The 17507-nt window shown below is 44.3% G+C and overlaps 1 protein-coding gene across 9 annotated transcripts in view; it reads left to right on the top strand.

Moving 5' to 3' along the window:
- LOC147379398 (uncharacterized) overlaps positions 1 to 17507 on the top strand; it is a 281421-nt gene that overhangs the window by 243513 nt on the left and 20401 nt on the right. For 2 of the 9 annotated variants that reach the window (XR_015160758.1, XR_015160744.1), the window contains one exon: positions 11361 to 11425. The exons of the other annotated variants lie outside the window; for them this stretch is intronic. The gene's annotated coding sequence lies outside the window, so the exon portion shown is untranslated. Of the gene's footprint in view, positions 1 to 11360; positions 11426 to 17507 lie in introns of those variants that run through there. 9 annotated transcript variants of the gene reach the window in all.

Raw genomic sequence — 17507 nt, 5'->3', positions numbered from 1 at the left:
TATACTCAGTGTCTATATCCAGTCCATCTTCTCCTTTTTCTTATAAGGACACTTGTCACAGACTGGATTTAGGACTCACCCTAAACTAGTTGTACCTCATTTTAACTTGATTACATCTATAAAGACTCTATCCCCAAATAAAGTCATATTCACAGGTGTTGGGGCTTAGGACTTGAATGTATCTTTTTTTGAGGGGGTACACAGTTCAGCTCATCATACCATGCCATGCACATGTAAGTATTTTAATTGCCATGAACTTGCATTTTATTTGACAATTCAGGAAAGTATTTAAAACAGTGCCTAGCTCATAGTAGGTATTCAATAAATGCTCTTTTTTCTGCCGATAATATGATAGGATTACCATCAGATTGTATATCCAAATTATAGGCATGAAACTATTAATTACCTGGAAATCTGTGAATTTCCAAAGAGTCTTTTCATCTTATTTAGGGATATAATGGAAAAGCCACACTAAGATTTAAAGAAATCTCTGAGACTCAGCTATTCCTTCTAGTGGAATTAAAATAGCCTTCAACTTGAAAAAACAATGTGCTACCAATGTTTTTCACAGCAACCATCTCTGTCACGGGAACAAATCTGGCCTTTCATGTCTCTCTACTTATTGGTAAATATTGAATGGCAGTTAGTCAATGAGACCAATAGTGCTTTAGTAATAGTCACAAAAACCTATTGAGGAGAAACCATAGAAACAGCATGTTTTTAAAGGTTCACAAAGGGTTAAGAAATATAGCAGAAGTATAAAAATGTAATAACCACACTGATATCAGAAAAATATAGGCAGATTTTCTAAAAATTTCAATTGAATTAATTCAAAACTTAACCCAGAATAAGAACAGAGCAATATGCCAGATTCTTTGGCTAAATCCTTCATTGTCAAACTCTTGAATTACTGCAAAGACCTCAAAATCTCAGAATAATGATGATATAGAGCAGTAGTTTCTATCACTGCAGAAAACGTACAGAGCTATAAATCTTATTATAATATAACAGGGTTCTAGAAATGCATAAAGTTCTTTTAAATACCAACTCAGCTAGTTGGTGAAACATAGTATCTATAATTTACTGGCAAAAAAACTAAGGTGAATGACCTCACTATAATCATAGCAGAGGAAGAGTGGATTTGCTTAGCTAATTACACTACAAAGACTGATTTGATCTACAACCTCCTCTGTAATATTTATTTTTAATGAAATATACAAAAGTTTTAAACATCTTGTCAGCCTTATAACTGTTTCCCCCAGAACTATTTAAAGATCAAAAAAGGAAATTTCAAACATGCGGTCTGGTAGGGGGAAAAAAACAAGTAAATAAACAACAACAACACAAAGAGCTGTATCTTACAGCAGGCAAACACACTGATGCTCAATTGCATCTGACTCCTTGTGACTCCACATACTATAGCCCACCAGGCTTCTCTGTCCATGGGATTCTTCTGGCAAGAATACTGGAGTGGGGTACCATTTCCTCCTCTAGGGGATCTTCCTGATCCAAGGATCAAACCCATGTCTCCTAAGTCTCCTGTATTGACAGATAGATTCTTTACCACTAGTACCACCTGGGAAGCCCTTGGTGGCTCAGATGGTAAGGAACCTGCCTGCAATGCAGGAGACACAGGTTGTTTCCCAGGTCGGGAAGATGCCCTGGAGAAGGAAAATGACTACCCACTCCAGTATTCTTGTCTGGAGAATTCCACGAACAGAGGAGCCTGGTGGATTACAGTCCATGGAGTTGCAAAGAATCAGACACAAATGAGCAGCTAACCTAGTAGGCAAGCCACCAGCTAATACATTATTCTACACTCGCCAACTCATTCCTTCCTTCATCAGTCCAGTTATTTTTTTTTTAATATCTTGAAATTATGGGCTTGGCAGAGTCCACCTGTCCCATTTGCCTTTTGATATTGTATTTCCAGGCTCTTGAGCTTCCTCTATTTAGCACAAACATTTATAAAGTTTCCAAAGTACTCTGTCCCTTTGCATTCTGATCTTCAGTGCTGCTCCTGAGCTGTCCAACACCAGGTAGACACACAATCAATACTACTTATCAATGCTGATGATTCCTGGCCTTCTTCGTTTGTCCCTTTCTTTTGCTGGGAATACCACTTCAGGATTCAGCTCATCCATGGGAAATTTATTCAGCCCCTCTCCTTGCCCTGCTGTTGACACAGACCAGCTAAAATCCATTTAAGACAGCAGTGAGTTCACCAAGAATTTTAAGGCAGCAGTTTCCTGAAAGCTGACCTATTGAAAAAATCTGAGTATGGGGAAATGCACCCAATGCAAGAAGTTTCATACATGTCACTCATTACCTTGATGCTCCCATTCCTATCTTTAAGGATTCAATCCAGTTGCAGAAAGGAAGTTCTTCTGCAGAAAGAAAACAAACAAACAAACCTTTGTCCACGTGGACTTTCCCAAAGCACAAGTTGGATGACTTTGCCTGGTACATAGTCATCTGGGATTTCAGTTTATAAGGATAACATCCCCAATGAAAATAAAATATGAATAACAGAAAGAAAGAAGAGGCCAAATCCACCACCACCACCACACACACACACAAACTGTTGGGATGCACACAGGCATCAAGTGACTTTGCACATCCAGAAAGAAAGAGTTTCTTCCACCCAGGAGTGGAAATCCCAAACATCAGGACAGTCTGGTCCAATACCAGATGTTTGGTAGCTCTTTGGGAGGGGGCTGGGCCTCATCAGCTGCTCCAGTTGTGGTTGCAAACCGCCTTTCCTTGAATGAATGGGCTAGAATATGTGCAGTGGGTACTGCCCAAGATATTGGAAAATTGTTGAGGCTTAAAACAGTATCAGAGGATGCGAAAGTCAAACTCCTGACCCAAAAGAGTCAGTGTGAAGGAGTTAGGACCCAGCCAAGGGCTCAGGGACCCTGGAGATGGAGGGGCACTCCATAAGGCCCTTAGAAGGAAGTGTCCTCTGGCCTGGCCCTCCTCCTTCCCATGCTCTCTAGACTTGGTTGAGAAGGGGTGAGGTAATAATATCTGGATCTGAAGCAGTCATGAGGGTGGGAAGAATGCTGTGACTGGGAACTGATAGTTAGGAAGGTACAACTTGTTCCTCAATGAGATTGGGGGAAAAGAAAAACAAGCATTAGGAAAACAAAACCTTCTCTTAGCATATTCCTTTACAAAAGTGTTGCTCACTGAGAATCCAGCAGCCCAGTGGGTGGGATTGTGCTCATGCATATTTCACACCCAAATCTTGACATATGAAGAAGATGCTACCACCCACCACTGACAGACCACGGGTGCTGAGTGTTAGCTTCAGATGTTTTAAGGAACCCTGGTCACCCACTTACACTCTCGATCTCAGTTCTTTTTGATTCCGTGTCCTTTGTTTTTTTTTTTAAACAAATATCTGGTTGGCATAAATGCTTATGAAATAGGTTGAAACAAACTGGTTAAATATTTATATTGAAACTCTTCCTTCGAAGTATTTAACATATTCTAGCTAACTAAACTTATTGACCAAGTACATTTATAAATGTTTGTGTGTTTATAACATTTTTACCACCAAATGGCTAGGATCTGCTCTGATTTAATATGGTATACTGAAGTTTAGCCTTCCTTTACCAAGGAGAGTTGTTCATTATTTCAAGGCAATTGTTTATGCACTTGAAAGTGGGTTTGCTGAGCCTGGGTCCTCAGTGTTATGTGTTAAGATTTGAAAAAGGCAAATTTACTTGCATAAATGCAAATTAATTATTTAGGGAGGAAAGGCTTAATCAAGACAGTGGGCTACTTCAATAATCAGACCAGAAAAGAAAGCTAACAGCAGCATAATCCATAGTTACCTATTGTTCTTCCTTCTCTTCAAATATCAGAATTAGGTCTCTAACCCTGAAAAATACACGCAGAAATGCACAGAGGACCCACATATTCTTCAGAGGACCTGCTACTCACCCCTTTATCCCATCCCTTTCCATTATTCCAGCCAAAAGACTCAGAGAAGATCACTTACAGTATTTTAGAACCAACAATCCACTTGGTCATTCCTCAAGGCTCCAAAAAATAGACCTTTGAACAATGACAGCTGGAAGATCCTGAGGCATCAGACACGGCTAATAGAGGATTCTCCTCCTGTTTTCAGAGGTCTTTGAAAACCAAAAGGCATAGTTCGCAGCACCACATGTGACAAGACATTTATTTTCATCTATTTGCTGTAAGCTGCTGAAAACTAGAAATATCAAATTAGATCAAATGTTTTAAAATAGGTTAAAATCGATCCTTCCCTTGCATTTTGGGTTCTGCCCAAGCCGTCCTCAGTTTGGGGCCACCAGAGCATAAATATATATTTCATCATAAGAGGGAAAGAAAAGCTCCTAATGGTGATAATTACTGCCACCAAGCTAGAAGGCTAATTGTCAGAGGGGTTCACTCCTCTCTGCAGTAAAATGCATTTCACTCTGATGAAGGGCTGGGCAGGAGTGCCCAGTGTCTTTGGGCAGAACCGGTTTTTCCTTTCTGTGCTTTCAGGATGTTTAAAATCTTGTCATCTACAGACACAGACTAATCAGATAAAAGCCCAGTGAGAATATTGTCAAACAAAGGCATTATTAGGTATTTTTGTTTGGTTTGGTCCCTGCCAACCCTCTTTGAAGAAAGGAAAACGTGGAAACCCGCAGGACACAGAGCCCTCCTGATGGCCTTGACCTGGATTGCTGCTGCGTATTTATTGCTTTTGTTTTTCTGACTCTGATCCAAGGGTAAGTAGCACCTTTCTTAAAGAAACTCCAAGCCCTTGACGGCCTTTCTCTCGTCATTAATCCTCACAACTTCCCTGAGAAGCAGGGAAAAGACAGCACTTGGCACCCTCCTTTTATAGCAGAAGAAGCTGAGGTTTGGGAAGGTTAAGTGACTTGCCCAAGGTTATTTAGCAAATTAGGAGAGGCCACTGGGGAATAGAGCTCTGGGTTCTTAGGTTCTGGGGCTGCAGCCAGGAAACACCAGCCACAAAGAGGCTTTTTTGTGCTTGATTTTGTTGACATACCTATTTGTGCAGAGAATAAGTCAATGTTTCAGTACTTTCTCTGTCTTCCCCCTTTGTCACACACACACACACACATCAACCATCTGGGAAGTATATAGCCTGGATTAGAACTTGCAAATAAGCTCACCGATCTATTGCAATGGTTTCAATGTCTTCTATTGTTTTAGACCTTATTGCTTGGAGGTGTCACTCTTATTTCCTGTCCTCACTCTGAGAACTGGGCTCATAAACCTCATTATGGCCATATTTAAAGGGTTGGTAAAAGAACAACTACTCCATTGATATGGACCTTCTTTAAAAAAAAAAAAAAAGCTTTAAAGAAGATTTATTGCTGTCATCAGCAGGGGAGAATAAAGGTGGGGTGTCATTCGTGGAAAAGAATGGACGTCCTCCAAATCCAGGTGCCTGTGCAGGCGGCATCTGGTTGGCATGTAGGAATGGGACTTGAGGAAGCGGTGCCTTAAGCTCAGGAGCGAGTAGTGTCGAGGTAGGGGGAAGAAAGAAACCACATCTTAAAGAACAAATTTTTCTACTCAGTCATAGAGCTAGGAATAGAATAATGACAGGCTAGAAGTTTAAAAAGGTGAACTCAGAGAGAGAAACTGCCTATGGGGAGAAGTGACCTGTCCTGAGGAAAGAGGGACAGGCATATCAAAGTCTGGGAGGAAAGAAAAGAATACCATGTTTAGGGCAAGTAGTGCCTCCTTGCTTGTATACACGCAGGGTTTATAAGTACAATAGATCCTTTGGTAAAATGCTTGTACCTTCAGGGTTGAGGTGTTTTTTTTTTTTTTAATTTTTTGAATTGCAAGTGCTCCATCTAGTGGTCTGTTCCTGAAACAAAAAGCTCACGGTGTGACTGATGTCATCCTTTGGATGCAAATGATTTAGTTCAAGACTTTGCTTTTTAATGACTAATGCATGCATCAATCATAACAAGCTATTGAGCGTTTAACTTCCGGCAGGCACAGTTGGCACTGGCTTCCAAGAACTAAAAGTATTTGTATATTGGTAATTTAAATCAGCATTTTTTCCACTGCTTAGATCAACTTCCCTGACTCGTTATTATTCAAAATTTAATTACCTAGACATTGTTTCTGGGGTGAATAAGATAGTCCCTCAGAAAATTTACCAAAATTAATGCTTACATTCAACATGTATTCTACTGTGAAAATGAAGGAGGGTCCAGCATTCATTTGGCATCTGGTGAGCAAACAGGATGAAGCTCTTTGAGTGTAGTTTCCTTGAGAGGCCTTGCTGTGCAAGAGAGGGGAGGAGTCAGACCACCTCTGAGTAGGTGCGGGCACCTGGTGTGGCAGCACTTCAGACTACAGCAGTGTTCTCAAAGCGTGAGGATATCCTGCTGATTGTATCTCAGAAAAGTTCTTCTCGATGATAGAACGATGACACAAGGTGTAATAATGGAATTAGATCCAGAATCCATTTTCATTTAGTCCCACTAGGTCTTGAACATCTCTGAAGCTTGCCAATCATCCTTTATAATCAAAGAGGACAGGTGCCAGCTGGTTTTCTTTGCCCAGGCAGCAATATCTAGTTAGAATTCCATGTAATTATATTTCACATTGTCTTTAACTAATTTTCTGTCAGTGGTAAATGATACTACTTTTTCATTAGGTGATGATCAAAAATCTCTTTTTAAAAATAAGTTTCTTTACATGTATATTATCATATGTGAAATAGATCACCAGTCCAGGTTCGATGCATGAAACAGGGTGCTCAGGGCTGGTGCACTGGGATGACCCTGAGGGATGGGATGGGGAGGGAGGTGGGAGGGGGGTTCAGGATAGGGAACACATGTACACCCGTGGCTGATTCATGTGAATGTATGGCAAAAAACCACCACAATATTATAAAGTAATTAGCCTCCAATTAAAATTTTTAAAATGCAAAAAAAAGTTTCTTTAAATAAGAATGCTAGACTACTTAAAGAAAAGCTAATAATATAGGGCATATATGAATATAAGAGAGAAATTATAAATGGACAGGAATAAGGGATCATTGCAACTACAAAGTGAGAGTAGGCTATGCCCTGAAAATACCCAAACCTGTTCTCTCATCTGGATCTGCCATCTGACCTCTGTAATTATCTGGGCATGTTACTTAATCTCTCTTTACCTCCATTTTTCTCACATAGAGTGAGGGTTTGGTTTTAGGTGAGCTCAAAGACACTGATCAAAGTAGTGTTGACTGTTAGGGCAGTTTTCAAAGTGAAATTTTTCTTTGCCTAAATGCAGGAGTTGGGAATGGAGATAAGAAAGGAAATAGAACATCCTTAAAAAGTCTTCATGGAAGAATGTAAGGGGACACGTGGAAGACCCAAGAGGACAGACTGGCAGTGAATTATGTCTGGCATCTGAGTTGTACTTAACCACAAGCTCCAAATTACAGCTGTGTTCTCCAAAATTCTAGCTCTTGTGTACTAAGAACCCATCAAATCAAAGAACTATTGAAGTGTATCATTTCTTATTATAGGGTGTCAGGGAACGAGTGCTATCCTTTCCCTTAAAGCCTTGTAAGGGACAATCCAGTGGGAATAGAATGCACCTTCCAGGGTCATTTACTTTTGCACAAGGAGAGCTTGCTGGGGAGTGCTAGGTGGTAGGGGACCAGCTAGGTCTGGGCTCCTGGGGCTTGAGATGTTGCTCCATCTTCTCCCTTCCCTGAGCTGCCAGTGGCCTGAATTAACCAAGCGGTGGAGGAAGGAAATGGCAACCCACTCCAGTATTCTTGCCTGGAGAATCCCAGGGACAGAGGGGCCTGGTGTGCTGCCGTCTATGGGGTCGCCCAGAGTCAGACACGACTGAAGTGACTTAGTAGCAGCTTAGCAGGATGCCAAGCTCTGTGCTCATGGTTTGTCACAGTCTCTTCCAATCCTGACACCAGCCCTACAATGTAGGATGTTACCCCATGTTCACAGACGTGGCAACTGGGGCTCAGAACTAGTAAGTTACTTGCCAGAGGTCACCTGGATACTAAGTAGCAATGCCAAGCTTAAGTCTAGGTCTCTGTGTGATCCTGGGCATACTTATTCCACTGCCATGGGGGACAGGAGGTTATCAGTTTTATTCTGCCTGATGGCCTCTTTATCCCCAAGTCTCTAGTATTCATGCTGTGATGCCAGAGTCATAAACTCTGATCTCTGGCTTTCTTTTCTCCTTTGTGTTTTTCAGTTGCTCAGTCGTGTCTGATTCTTTGCAACCCCATGGACTGCAGCACACCAGACTTCCCTGTCCTTCACCATCTCCTGGAGTTTGCTCAAATTCATGTCCATTGAATCAGGAATGCCATCCAACCATCTCATCCTCTGTCGCCCCCTTCTCCTTCCTGCCCTCAATCTTTCCCAGCATCAGAGTCTTTCCCAATGAGTCAGCTCTTCACATCATGTGGCCGAAGTTTTAGAGCTTCAGTTTCAGTATTGGTCCTTCCAATGAATATTCAGGGTTGATTTCCTTTAAAATTGACTGGTTTGATCTCCTTGCTGGCCAAGGGACTCTCGAGAGTCTTCTCCAGCACCACAGTTTGAAATCATCAATTCTTTGGCACTCAGCCTTCTTTACATCTCCAACTCTCACATCCATACACATTGCTGTTCGTTGTTGTTCAGTCACTCAGTTGTGTCCAACTCTTTGCAACCCCATGGAAAGAAGCACACCAGGCTTCCTTGTCCTTCACCATCTCCCAGAGTTTGCTCAAACTCATGTCCATTGAGTAAGTGATGCCATCCAACCATCTTATCTTCTGTTGTCCCCTTCTCCTCCTGCCCTCAATCTTTCCCAGCATCAGGGAAAAAACATAGCTTTGACTATACAGACATTTGTCAGCAAAGTGATGGCTCTGCTTTTTAATAAGCTGTCAAGGTTTGTCATAGCTTTTCTGTGGACACCATCCACAGTGATTTGGAAACCAAGAAAATAAAGTCTGTCACTGTTTCCATTGTTTCCCCATCTATTTGCCATGAAGTGATGGAACCAGATGCCATGATCTTATTTTTTTTAATGTTGAGTTTTAAGCCAGCTTTTTCACTCTCCTCTTTCACCTTCATCAAGAGGCTCTCTAGTTCCTCTTCATTTTCCGCCATAAGGGCGGTGTCATCTGCATATCAACTTCTAAGCATTCACTTCCATCAAATTGGTGGCCAGTCCTGCCTAGGCTGGAGGAACGGAAGCCACTCAGTGATGTGCTGTCCTGGGTCACAGATGAACACATGGAGGGAACCTCCCATCCCGTAAGAAGAACAGATTCCCTCCCCTTCCTTCTTGTCTCCCTCAGGAAGCTACATGAGCTTACTTCTGCAAGAGTAGATGGGCCTCCTCTGTTCACCTCATATCTGAGCTGTGGAATATAAAAACCAGCCACCACTTGAGAATAGCCAATTTAAAAAAACAACAATATCAGAACAGCTGAATTCCAGCACCGCCTGAAATGGCATCCAATGTACCGAGTAGGTACCGTGCATCAGGCAGTGCACTAGACAAGGTGGGGTAAAAGAAGATGAGCAGTGCCCTCCTCCTGCTCCAACCTATGATGCAAGATGCAAATGAATACTCTTACTGCAGTACAGGGTGGAGTAGAGCATCAGGTCACTTCATTGCATCATAGTGTTTTTCTTTGTAACACAGGGATAGTCCCACCACCTGCCCTGTAGGGTAGGTTTTGAGGGTTCAACAGAAAAACCAGTGCACTTAATATACAACCTTGTAGATAATAATAAATGTCACACACCAAAATCCTTTTCATACAAGCATTTGGAAAATGAAAATGGTGGACTTTTGAGTGACATTTGGGGTGAGCTCTGATGGCTGGATTTTGCAGGTAGAGATTTGTGGAGAGGCATTCTAGGTGAGGGAGCAAATCTTTAAAAAAAAATGGGGGGAAGTTCAAGAAAGCTCAAGAGAGAGAAAGCGTAAGTTTAGCATGAGGACAGACCTATGAAGGGAGGAATGCATCTGCGGGATGGAGATCCTGCAGTTCAGAGGGGAGAGTGTGTTTGAATTTATCAGCAGCGGAGCTCCACCTATGAAGCCTTTGAAAGTGAAAGCATTAGTTGCTCAGTTGTGTGCAACTCTGTGTGACCCCATGGACTGTAGCCCTCCAGGCTCCTCTGTCCATGGGATTATCCAGGCAAGAATACTGGAGTGGGTTGCCATTCCCTTCTCCAGGGGCTCTTCCCCACCCAGGGATCAAACCCGGCTCTCCTGAAATGCAGACAGATTCTTTTCCATATGATCCACCAGTGAAGCCCCTGAAGCCTTTGGATGGGGTTAAGAGTCAAACCAGTAAATCCTAAAGGAAATCAATCCTGAATATTCATTGGAAGGACTGAGGCTGAAGCTGAAACTCCAATACTTTGGCCACCTGATGTGAAGAGCTGATTCACTGGAAAAAACCCTGATGCTGGGAAAGATTGAAGGCAGGAGAAGGGGACGATAGAGGATGAGATGGTTGAATGGTATCATCAACTCAATGGACACGAGTTTGAGCAAGCTCCAGGAGTTGGTGATGGATAGGGAAGCCTAGTGTGCTGTGGTCCATGGGGTCACAAAGGGTTGGACACAACTGAGCAACTCAACTAAACTGAAGATAGAATTGGCCCTGTGTAAAGAAGGAAAGAGAGAGGAAAATGAGGGGATGGCAGATCAGTCAGGGAGCAGTGATGGTGTCCAAGTGACAGGTAAGCAGACCAATCTGGTGGGGAATCAACAAGGTGACTCAGGGATGTAGACACCATTACCCTCTGCTCTTTCACCTGTGATATGTGACTTTTATTCACATGGAACAGTGGGAGTCCCTAGCATCAGAATATGAACTCACATGCCCATTACCTAGTATACCACACAAGAATTTTAATGAAAGTCCAAATTCATTCCCTCTAAGACTGTGGCTCATAGTCTTTCCCAGAGGGCAAGTTTGGATGAAGGCTTGTAGAGAACCACCATTGACCTTCCTGAATGCAATGAGATTACCATATTGGGACTTCCATGGTGGTCCAGTGGCTAAGACTCCACGCTCCCAGTGTAGGGGGTCCAGGGTCAATCCCTGGTCAGGGAACTAGATCCCACATGCTGCAACTAAGACCATTTGCATTCAAATAAATAATTTTTTTTTAAAGGGATTATAGTATAAAACCAGCTCCTTGTCTGAGGACAGCTTATTTCAAGAAACCCCTTTTCTCCTTTCCCCAGGTTAGTGGTTGCTGGGTGCAACTGAAACATGCCTGATTGGACACAGCACATCATGAGGGGATGGAGAGGGGCTTCAGGAGAGGCCAAACCATCCTCTCTTCTCTCTTGGTCTCTTCCAGCTCCAATACAACTATGAGATAGGGAAATGAGTCATCTGAGAGGATCTCATAGGATACCTATGATGCTTGGGTAGATGTTCAGTGATTCTAATCTGGCTCATGGATGGGATTGGGGTAGAAATCACCTAAAGCCAAAATGTCTGTCTTCACATTTATGTATTGGTTGATTTCCACCTGGAAAGAGTGTCATTCCCCCCTTTAGAACATTGGGGTTCTAGGTCTAAAAAATGAGGACAGTAGGGGATTACTTAAGTCTCCCCTCCTCCTGTTTCTGTCCAATAGAATCAAATATGAAAAACATGACACCACCTGGGGTAGCTGTGGGGAGGTCACTGGATGAAGAGCTGGGACCCTCACACTCTTGGCGGGGCGGGGGGGGGGGGTGTTTGGACCCTAGACTCTGCAATCCCTGCGATTCTCCTGGGTGAGACTGCACCTCCCCAGTTCTCACTTCCTCATCTGCACGATGGGAGGGTCTGGGGGTCCTCACAATCTAAAATTCAGTTCCAGTCTTAGAAAAAGCAAGTGCCAGACATAGTTCTATGCTGTTTTAATTTTATTCTCCATCCTTTTCCTTCAGTGATAACTCTGGAGGACAGATTCCAGACTGTGGGAAAGAAAAAAAAAAACAAGTAAGACAACAGGCTCCGGGAACCTGGAGCCGCCCCTTTCACCCCATCCAGCCACTCTGGGGCCCACGCTCACAGACAGAGTGGGCGAGGCCAACTCCCTCAGGGGACGGCTATTAGTCAGATGTCTTTTCTCTCTGTTTGATCCCAAACCACAGGAAAAATAGACCTATGACTCTTTGGAAGATTGTGTTCAAAGACAATTATCATCATCATCAACATCTTTATCAAATAAAGAAACCTCTTTTTGAAATCTCTGTCTCAGACTTAGAATAATATGTGGACCATGGTACTGGGAGCTTTGATAGTAGCTGAAAACACACCCTTAGCTGGCCCCCTCCGATATGGTGGGAGCTGGGTCTTGGTCTTAGAATCTGTAAGGAATGTTGGAGGAGACATTTGGCCTGAGGGACACTCTCCCAGAACATGGCACATTCCTGGATGTGCATTTACCTAGGGCCTGTCCTGCAACCTCAGCAGGGAAAACAAACCACTGAGAAGGGATACTGGGCAGCCAGACAGGCCCACTAACCAGCGAAAGAGCTCATTCCTGCCTCAGTGAGAGGGATTCAAGTCGACCCCTCATCAAAACAGCCGTGGTGCTTCCACAACCTACCCTGTGTCCACCGAAGACCTGCCACCCTGCTTTCCTCCACAGGCAGCTGGCCCTCAAACATCCTGGGGTCCTTCTCACTGACTTTGCAGCAGCCCTTGGCTTCCTGGCCCAGGCTGCACAGGAAACGTGGTCCATGCTTTTAACCCGTAACAGAAGAGGGGATGGACTCCTTGCATGCATCGTGGGTCCTTACAGCCCTAGAGAAGAAGAAGCTTGGATCCCTGGCCTGTAAGAGACAGAAGGAAGCCACGTCACCCTGTTTGGGAGCAGCGGGGGACTGGACACAACTCTAGGCACCTGTGACTCATGCTCCTTCACGGGTATTGATCTGTGTCTGCAATAAGCCTGTTTTCTGAGTATCAGCTCTGAGAGGGTGCCAGGAAGATTAGCAGAGAGCCCTTTCATTTTCTCTCCTCCCTCAAGGACAGGGTACGCAACAAGAAGCTGTCACAAGCCTTACACTGGATTACCCCCAAGAAGAAAGACATCCGGTGCTACACCTTCCTTCAGGGTAAATATTTTACCTGACTGCTGCTGCTAAGTCGCTTTAGTCATGTCCGATTCTGTGCGACCCCAGAGACAGCAGCCCACGAGGCTCCCTTGTCCCTGGGATTCTCCAGGCAAGAACACTGGAGTGGGTTGCCATTTCCTTCTCCCGTGCATGAAAGGGAAAAGTGGAAGTGAAGTCACTCAGTCCTGTCTGACTCTTAGCGACCCTGTGGACTGCAGCCTACCAGGCTCCTCCATCCATGGGATTTTCCAGGCAAGAGTACTGGAGTGGGGTGCCATTGCCTTCTCCGTTTACCTGACTAATCAAAGCCAAAACCTTTGGCTCCTTAGTCCCATGACTTCTAGCCAGTGTCTGTCTTACCTGCAAATCTGATATTGGATTTAAAATTCACCACAGCTTCCTTTGTGGTGAGTCCATGGGGGGTCTCAGGTAAGAGTGAGAGAGAGGCCCAGGGGCTGTTCACTTCAACTCCTCTAGAGGGAAGCTCCATATCCACTCTCTAGAGAGTGGTCACTATTGTTTTTATGTTTGGGGCCTTAATCAGATGCTCCCGTATCTTTCTTTTATTGCCCATCTCCTTGTCATCCTTCATTGAGGCTGCCATTGCATTAGATAATTGCATTCTCCCTCCCCGGGCTCCCTCTTCACAAACCTTCTTGGAAGGCTGAGCTCATGACTCATCCTTCTCTGATATAAAGTGACTCTCTGAATTCATCAATACCTGACACAGGGCTGCCCCTGTCCCCATTAGGCACCCCATCATTGACTAGTTGGTTAATTTCAGAATTTGGTTTAGAGTCCTAGGAATGATTGCAAAATTTTTTTTGACATCAGGCTCCTTGAGCCTATCAGTTTATTCAGGATCCAGGAACAACTCTTAATATTAAATACAGGCAGTCCCTGCAAATTCCTAGGTGAATAGCATTCTCGTGGGAATGAGCTGTAAAAGTGGCCGCTGCTTTTCCTAACCAGCCTGCCTAATCCCTCTTCACAGGGTCAGGTACAGTATGTGTAGGGGCTCCTCAAGACTGTGCCTCCTCTTTCTTTGCTGCAAATGTTTGTCCCTTTACTCCAAACCGGAACAAACCACTGCTAGAGGGACCCGCATCTGTCCCAGCCTCCTTCCCTTTCTCTTCCCATGGGAAGCCACAGAGTTCAGAAGGTTACAAGTGGGACCCAAGGCCCCAGTGATGGCCACCTCCTCATTACTGGCAGAGCGTACACCCCAGGTCTGCACATTGCCCAGCCCTTTGTATTCCACAGGGGCTCTGTGTCTGGAATCTCCAACACTCCTATCATGCTACTACCTCTGGACCCCTCCCCCACTCCCGCACGGGGCCCTCCACCCCACACCCCCAGCGCTACCTGAAGAAGCCTTTACACCAGGTGCAGCCCGCCTTCCTGGGCCCTTCCAAGCAAGAATCCCTGGATGAGTTTGCCTTGTGGGATGAGAAAGCCTTATTTTTACAGCACCAATATAAGCAGCGAATTGGCCCTGCACTCCCAGTTCAAATTCAGTGTGTCTCTCACAGAGGCAATGTTTCCAAAGTGTGGGATGTTCTTTAACGGGAGGAATGCAATTCACCCATATTATGGTGTCTGTGGAATAGTCTCGGTGGCAACCCCTCAGGGGGCTAAAAACTGACTGTAATACAGTTTTGCACAGGAGCCCATAGTCCTACTGACTAAGCCAAGACTTCTAGGCTTGAGATAAGCTGCTGACAGTGTAGGATGTGGAGTCAGACAAACCCTGTGCTGTCCTCCTGGGAAGGTAAACCTGCAACCCGATCACAGGGTCTCACTGCCGACACATCAGCAGTGACCTCCCTGCCCTGTCTTTCCGGCTCTTAGGGAGCTGACCTGTGAAGAGATGGAGGTTGGAATGTGGAGGTTTCTATTGGTCCAAGATACTGGGAGGGGCAAGGGCTTTGAAGCCAGAGCATCCTGGGCTTATATCTTGCTCTGCCTCTGCCTTCCTGTGTGATTCTAGATAAACTGAGATTCGGTTTCCTCACCTGGAGAATGAGGGTGATGGTGTCTCATAGAACTGTTGAGTGAATTACCTGAAATTAGGATCTAGCAGAGTGTTACCACTAGTAGAGGGCTTCACAAATGCTAATTTCCTTTCCTGATTGTACTTTGCCAGTAAAACCAAGGGGACAAGAACATACACCCTGGTAAGATGCTTGTCTGTGTACCCGTAGCTTTCATAACCCCTGTCTGTCACTCAGGCTGTAAGTCAGGCCGAGATCTTGCTAATTGATTTGGTAACCTTGACCTGCAAGCTCTTCCTCCTACCTTGCCTTTGTCTCCATTCTCAAGAAGGCTCTGCAAAGATTGCCATCAGCAAGGCCGTCCAGCCTTGTTCTTGAGAGGATCACACCAGTAATTTGCTGTGATGGATAGCGTGCCTCAAATGGCCTGTGTAATTGTGGTGAGCAGGCGGGGCCATGGAGCCACTGTGTTGAGGAAATTCAGACTTGCAAGGAACACGGCGCTGCCTAAGCCACAGTCATTCCAAAATTAGACCTTTCCTTCACTCCATCATTACAGGGGTAAGCAGTCAGAACACTTCCTGAATTCGAACCACATATCAGAAGTGATTTATAGAAGCATCCACATGTGTGTGGATTGGTGGCAGAGGGAGGGAGGGAGCCTTGGGTTAGGTCCCAGACCTCCCTGCCACTCTGCACCTCTCTGCTCAGACTAGCCACTGGCAGCCTCAGCTGCAGCTCTAGCAAAATGACTGGATAGGGAAGGGCCACAGTGTGCTGGGAGAAGAAAGGTGAGGTTCTTTCCATTCACAGACTCACCAGACTCCCTCATCCATCATGCATGTTAACAATTCAGATGTGCTGGGTTCTGCCCTAAAGGCATTGACCAGTGAATCGAGCTTGGGTCCTGTAGCAGTCTCCCCCGCTCAGTGGCTCTCAAATTATGCTGTGCATTAGAGTCATGGGAACTTTAAAGTAACCCAATGCCCAGGGTCCAGCCCAGACCAACCAAATCAGAGCCACTGGGTGTGGCTCCCAGGCATGGGGGCTTTTTAAAGAGCTCCAGGTATTGGCAATGTGCAGTCAAGTTTGAGACCAATGCCTAGATAATTTGTGAATCAAGTGAGTCTGGGAAACAGAGGTTTAGGAATTTAAAAACCTCATTAGGAGAACCAAGTGCCTCATTTATTTGTCATCAGCAAACTGGAATTCAGAGCCCCAGATGGTTTAGGTGGACAAAACTGTGTTATGGGGACTGTTCCAGTTGTTCTGAAAATCATTAGAATCACCTAGTTTGCAACTTTTTCTAATATAGCTTCTCAGACCTCAACTCAAACTCACTGAGCCATTTCTATATATTTTTAAGGTCTTAGGTCATTAGTATGCTCCTCAGAGAATTTATAAAAATTTGAATCTTTGGATATAAATTTATGCAGGAGGCATGAGAGTTTGAGCTCCTCTACAAGGAAATTTAAGCATAACTGAGCATTTTTATACATATTTTCATTAAAAAAATTTAAACAAACAAAAAAATGTGTTTTTCTGATGAGCAGAAATGATAAAATAAGTATCACACTCTAAATTTCCAACCTGGTGTTCCCTTAACTTTTGAGCCCTCAAACAGAAGATGTGGTAAGACTACTCAACTGCTCAAGTTGATTTCCTTTTCTTGGTACCACTTCTAGCCAAAGCAAGAAAAGGTTAAAATCTCCCTTCCCCTCACAATCATCACAACAGGAAAGAAAAGAAAAAAAAAAAAAGATAGAAATAACTGAATCAGAAGTTCTGTGAAGTCCCTGGAACCATGTTCTGGATGCGGTTGCAGGCTAGCTGTGTCCTGTGGGGGGCTCCCCCTAGTGACAGCTTGCGGTATAATTTCTGATTCGAAAAAGCCGAGGTCCAGGAGGGCTTCTGTGCAGCTTCCTGCAGTGCTCCTGATGTGCTAGGCCTGAGTTCATCTTGGTCAGGGCTTTTCTGAGCCATGCATTTCTCAACGAGTCCCCTGAATTTTATTTTCAATCCTGCCAAGGGCAGATTAAATGGCTACATGAATGGGAAAATGCAGGAGGTTTTGAAACAGATGGTTGGCTGGGCAGCCTGGGTGACTTGCCAGACACTGGATTGTGTTGCCATATGAATGAAAATCCCACCGCAGCTGAGTTTTTATTTCTCCAACCTATGGATGACAGCAGCTCCCGAGTCCTCCTGGCAGTGGGATCTGGAGCAGTTACGTGCTATTATTCACCTCCCATCAAGGCTCAGCTTATTGCCTCTCTGGATTTTCCTGGTTCCTTTCTCTGAAAAGGAGTGTCATTCTAGACTAATTTCCTGATAGTGTAAATGATTTAGCAGGGCTGATGAATATCAATAGAGCTGCAGATGGGTTTAAGGCTCCTG

The sequence above is a fragment of the Bos grunniens genome, chromosome 1 (assembly GCF_055505025.1).
Source record: "Bos grunniens cultivar Pamir isolate PY7600 chromosome 1, Bosgru_T2T1.0, whole genome shotgun sequence".
In the NCBI taxonomy this organism is placed as follows: Eukaryota; Metazoa; Chordata; class Mammalia; order Artiodactyla; family Bovidae; genus Bos; species Bos grunniens.
The sequence above is the reverse complement of the archived record's forward strand: the minus strand, read 5'-3'. Positions and strand labels throughout refer to the sequence as shown.